Here is a 6,179-nt window from a genome sequence, read left to right as displayed (position 1 = left end):
TCAAGCGCCTCACTGGCATGTTGTTTCGGCGCTGAATGTCTGAAAAGTGCGCCATGGCCGTGTAGGAACACCTGAAATGGCCACACACCTTCCTGGCCTGCTTGAGGACGTCCTGTAAGCCTGGGTACTTAGACACAAAGCGTTGTACGATGAGATTCAACACATGTGCCATGCATGGCACATGTGACAACATGCCCAAATTCAATGCCGCCAACAAATTGCTTCCATTGTCACACACCACTTTGCCGATCTCCTGTTGGTGCGGGGTCAGCCACTGATCCACCTGTGAGTTCAAGGCAGACAGGAGTGCTGGTCCCGTGTGGCTCTCTGCTTTCAGGCAAGTCAACCCCAAGATAGCGTGACACTGTCGTATCCGGGATGTGGAATAGCCCCTGGGGAGCTGGGGGGATTCAGTTGATGTGCAGCCAGACGCCGCAGCAGAAGAGGACTCAGCCGAGGAGGTTATCAAAGAGGATGGAGTAGGAGGAGTAGAGTAGGTGGCAGTAGGCCTGCCTGCAAGTCGTGGCGGTGTCACCAACTCAGCTGCAGAGCCACGCATTCCATGCTTGGCAGCTGTCAGCAGGTTGACCCAATGCGCAGTGTACGTGATATACCTGCCCTGACCGTGCTTTGCAGACCAGGTATCAGTGGTCAGATGGACCCTTGCCCCAACACTGTATGCCAGAGATGCCATGACTTCCTTTTCAATCACTGAGTAGAGGTTTGGGATTGCCTCTTTTGAAAAAAAAATTTGTCCGGGTAGCTTCCACTGTGGTGTCCCAATAGTGACAAATTTTTTGAAGGCCTCAGACTCCACCAGCTGGTATGGTAAAAGCTGGCGGGCTAAGAGTTCCATCAAGCCAGCTGTCAGACGCCGGGGCAAAGGGGTGACTCTGTGACATTGGCTTCTAACGCTCAAACATTTCCTTGACAGACACCTGACTGTGGGCAGATGAGATGGAACTGCTGAAGGTGAAAGGCGGAGTGGCGGGTGGTTGAGAGGGGGCAAGGAGGACAGCAGTGGTTGATGTGGCTGAAGATGCTGGACCAGGAGGAGGATGGTGGCTTTGAGTTTGTGTGCTGCTTGTACTCATGTGTTGATCCCATAGGCGTTTCTGATGTGCGATCATGTGCCTTTGCAAAGCAGTTGTACCGAGGAGGGTGTTGGACTTCCCACGACTCAGTTTCTTTTGGCACAGGTTGCAAATGGCATTGCTGTTATCAGAGGCAGACACACAAAAAAATGCCACACTGCTGAGCTTTGCAATGATGGCATTCTGGTGGTGGCAACAGCATGCGTTGATTGGCGTGCTGTCTGGCTGACCCCGGGTGCCGATACATGCTGTCTGACTGTGCCACTGGCTCCTTGCGACGACCTCCCCCTGCTTCCAACTCGTCTCCTCCTTCTCTCTGTCTCCCCTTCTGAACTTTCCCCCTCTTCTTCTTCTCTTCGAGCAGGCACCCACGTGGCATCCACGGACACATCGTCATCATCAACCACTTCACTTGTATCTGACACCTCAGCAAAGGAAGCAGCAGCGGGTACAACATCATCATCATCATCACACTGTAAATCCATGTGTGAAATGCTGCCTGACTGAGACATATCCCTGTTATCTACATCCTCTGGCAATAATGGTTGCTCATCACTAATTTCAGCCACTGATGTGTAAATAACTCCTCTGAGGGATCCATTGAAGCGGCTGTGGTGGTAGTGGTAGTGGTGGTGGTGGCGGCGGCGGGAGAGTGGTAACTTGAGAGCAGGTGACCAAAGCTGAGCTGGAGGAGGATGGTGCGTCAAGGTTCTTAGCGGAAGCTGTTAAAGACTGTCCTGTGTAAGCCAGTCAACTATTTTCTCTGAATTTTTTGGGTTCAGGGAACGTGGCCTCTGAACACTGGGCATTATTCCAGGGCCAGTGGAAATCACAGCACCACGACCACGACGGACCCTGCGGGGTGGCCTGCCTCTGCCTGTCATTTTTTTTTAGATAAGTGGTACTATGCGTGCAAGGTACTGTGCCACCCTATATAAGTGGTGGGCAGTGGGCACTGTACAGTCTGTGTGGGCCTGACACACACTGGCTTGCAACTGGGATTATATCACAGAAAAATATTAAATAGAATTTTTTTTATCTGCAAGGTATTTGTGAGTGAGTGACACCCTGTAACGATATGAGTGGTGGGCTAGCCAGTGGCCACAGCACAGTCTGTGGGCCAGACACACACTGGCTTGCAACTGGGATTATATCACAGAAAAATATTAAATTGAATTTTTTTTTATCTAAAAGGTATGTGTGAGTGACACCCTGTATGAATGTTGTGCACACAGTACTGTCTGTAGGCCAGATGGTCACTCACTGGCTTGCAACTGCTATTATATCCCAGAGAAATAATAAATTGAATTTTTTTTATCTGCAAGGTATTTTCTGTCACACCCTGTATGAATGGTGTGCACACAGTACTGTCTGTAGGCCAGACGGTCACTCACTGGCTTGCAACTGCTATTATATCCCAGAGAAATAATAAATATAATTTTTTTTATCTGCAAGGTATTTTCTGTCACACCCTGTATGAATGGTGTGCACACAGTACTGTCTGTGACTGAGCCTGCAGCCTCTCACACACGGGCAGGCAACCGCAATATATATAAATATATATAAATATATATAAATAAAAAAAAGCAGACTGATGTACCAGCCCTGAAAAGGGCTTTTTGGGGTGCTGTCAGGATGCTGTCCTTACAGCAGATGAGTCTGTGGACACAGAACACTGCCCTAGCTAACGCTTTCCCTATTGAATCAGCAGCAGCAGCACTGTCCCTCCTCTCACTGAGAATGCAGCTTCCGAATGAATCTAAAATGGATGCTGTCCAGGAGGTGGGAGGGTCTGGGAGGGAGTGTCTGCTGCTGATTGGCTGGAATGTGTCTGCTGACTGTGAGGTACAGGGTCAAAGTTTACTCAATGATGATGTATAGGGGCGGACCGAACATCGCATATGTTCGCCCGCCGCGGTGAACGCGAACAAGCTATGTTCGCCGGGAACTATTCGCCGGCGAACTATTCGGGACATCTCTACACATCACCACTTCCTGCTCTGTCTGGCACACACAGCATGAGTCATCAGCATGAGTCATCATCTGTTTTGCATATTCAAATCCCAGAGTGTGCTGGCTGTAGCTACAAAACAGTGGCCGCTAGTGCCAGGAATGCTAAATGACAGTTTCAGCACAAACATTATGCAGAAATAGCTGTTTCACAATCTCACATATCAGTGCTGATTTGCTTCTCACTGGTCACAGCAAGCAGAGTTTGTATAATACAGAAACTGACTGTAAATGCAATTTGGATTAAATATAGGCGTCACACACGGCCTAGATATCAGTGCTGATTTGCTTCTCACTGGTCACAGCAAGCAGAGTTTGTTTAATACAGAAACTGACTGTAACTGCAATTTGGATTAAATATAGGCGTCACACACAGCCTAGATATCAGTGCTGATTTGCTTCTCACTGGTCACAGCAAGCAGAGTTTGTTTAATACAGAAACTGACTGTAACTGCAATTTGGATTAAATATAGGCGTCACACACGGCCTAGATATCAGTGCTGATTGGCTTCTCACTGGTCACAGCAAGCAGCGTTTGTAGAATGCAGAAAATTAATGTCACTAACGGTCGCCCTGACACAAAAAAATAATCCCCCCAAATTAAATTTGGCTGCCACCTCTAACAATAGTCTCTGAAAGGTTTGAGATCAAATTCGCTCTACACCCGCTCTGTCCCTTCCTAACAGCAGCTCTCCCTGACTCGCAATGAGCCGAACCCACGTGACCGGGTGCTATATAGCACCCGATGACGTGTTCCGGCCAGCCAATCACTGTAATGACAGTAGAAAACATGTCTTATGGCATTGCAGTGATGGCAATTCTTACCAGCATGTTTATTGGCTGCTTAGAAGGCACCAAACGTCCGGGGAGGAGACTCGAGCATGGCGCTCGAGCACATGTGGTACTCGGCAGAGCGCTTGGATCTGCCGAGCATAGAGATGCTCGAGCGAAACCGGTACTCGGCCGAGCATGCTCGATCATCACTATCAAATACCCAATTTTGGCACATATCTTTAATTAGACGCCTAGTATTGGTCAGGGCGTGTGAGATACACCCTTTATATACAGGTTTTCTATTCAGTTATTTGAAATACAGCCATTTTGGGAACAAATCTTTAATTGCGGCCTAGTGTGGGTGAGGGCGTGTGAGATACACCCTTTATATACAGGGGTTTTATTCTTATATTAATAAAACACCTTTTTTGTGCAAAATATAAAATTTTTCAGGCCTTGCACCATCAGCACGTGTGAAATTCCAGGGTTATATACTGATGTCATATTCAGTTATTAATCAAATACCCATTTTTGGCACAAATCTTTAATTGCAGCCTAGTGTGGGTCAGGGTGTGTGAGATACACCCTTTATATACTGGGGTTATATTGTTCTATTAATAAAACACACTTTTTTGGGCAAAATACACAATTTTCCTGGCCTTGCACCATCAGCACATGTGAAATTCCAGGGTTATATACTGATGTCATATTCAGTTATTAATCATATACCCATTTTTGGCACAAATCTTTAATTGCAGCCTAGTCTGGGTCAGGGTGTGTGAGATACACCCTTTAAATACAGGGGTTCTATTCAGGTATTTGAAATACAGCCATTTTGGGCAAACAAATTTAATTGAGGCCTAGTCTGGTTCAGGGCGCGTGAGATACACCCTGTACATACTGTCGTTCTATTCTACTATTAATTAAACACCCATTTAGGGCAAGATCCTAAATTCAAGAAATATGAGGAGAGCGTCAAATAAGGGACGTGGCGCAGGTCGTGGTGCTGCTGGTGGAGCTCCTGTTGCAGGGAGAGGACGTGGTCGATCTGTGCCAGCTACACGAACAAGTGAAACCCCTTCCTCAGGTGCGAGTAGGCGACAGAACCTGCAGCGGTATTTGGTCGGGCCTAATGCTGCTCTACGAATGGTGAGGCCTGAACAAGTACAGGCGATAGTAGATTGGGTTGCTGACAGTGGCTCCAGTTCCTTCACATTGTCTCCTACCCAGTCTCCTTCTGAAAGATCAGAGTTGGCACCTGCAGCTGATGTCCATCAGTCTTTCACCTCACCCCCTTTCAAATCAGCCATGCAGTCTGAGCCCCAAGTCATGCAGCAGTCTCTTCTGCTTTTTGATGACTCTGTTAGCAGGGTTTCCCAGGGCCATCCACCTATCCCTGCCCCAGAAGTGGAAGAGAATGAGTGCACCGATGCCCAAGCACTTATGTTTCAAGATGAGTACATGGGAGGACCATCGCAGCACGTCTCGGATGATGACGAAACACAGGTGCCAACTGCTGGGGCTTTTGAAAGTGTGCAGACCGACAAGGAAGGCAGGGGTGAAGACTGGGTGGAATATGATGTGGAGGACGATGAGGTCCTCACCCCACATGGAATCAAGGTCATGCGAGTGACCTATGTAGTTCGGAGGAAGAGGCGGTGGTCGCACAGAGCTACCAGCACAGCAGAAGAGGGATCAGTAGACAGTATGCCTGCTACTGCCTACTGCAGCAAGGGACCGAGCACACCAAAGCCAAGGAGTTCCCTGGCGTGGCAGTTCTTCAGACAATGTACTGACGACAAGACACGAGTGGTTTGCACGCTGTGCAATCAGACCCTGAAGCGAGGCATAAACGTTCTCAACCTGAGCACAACCTGCATGACCAGGCATTTAAGTGCTAAGCACGAGCTGCAGTGTAGTTGAGACCCAAAAACCAAGAAAGGTCTCTGGTTACTCCTGCTTCCTCTTCTGCTGCAGTCTCGGCCTCTTCATCCAACTCTGGAGTGACAGTGCCACCTGTTACCCCGCAAACAGAGGATCTTCCAGCAACACCACCACCTGGGTCAACAAGCATCTCCAATGTCCCATGGAAGCGTTCAGCTCTCCATCTCCCAAACACTGGAGAGGAAGAGGAAGTACCCCCCTACCCACTACTTGCCTTTGAAATGCGGTCATTCCGTCTGGTGGAGAGGGATAGTTTTAAAGGCCTTAAGGAGGTGGCTGTCCCACAGTACGTCGTGCCCATCCGCCACAAATTTTTCCAGGCGAGTCATCCCTTTCCTGCACAACCAAGTAGGGGAC

Source organism: Bufo bufo, chromosome 5 (genome assembly GCF_905171765.1).
Source record: "Bufo bufo chromosome 5, aBufBuf1.1, whole genome shotgun sequence".
Taxonomy (NCBI): domain Eukaryota; kingdom Metazoa; phylum Chordata; class Amphibia; order Anura; family Bufonidae; genus Bufo; species Bufo bufo.
This window is presented reverse-complemented; position numbering follows the sequence as displayed.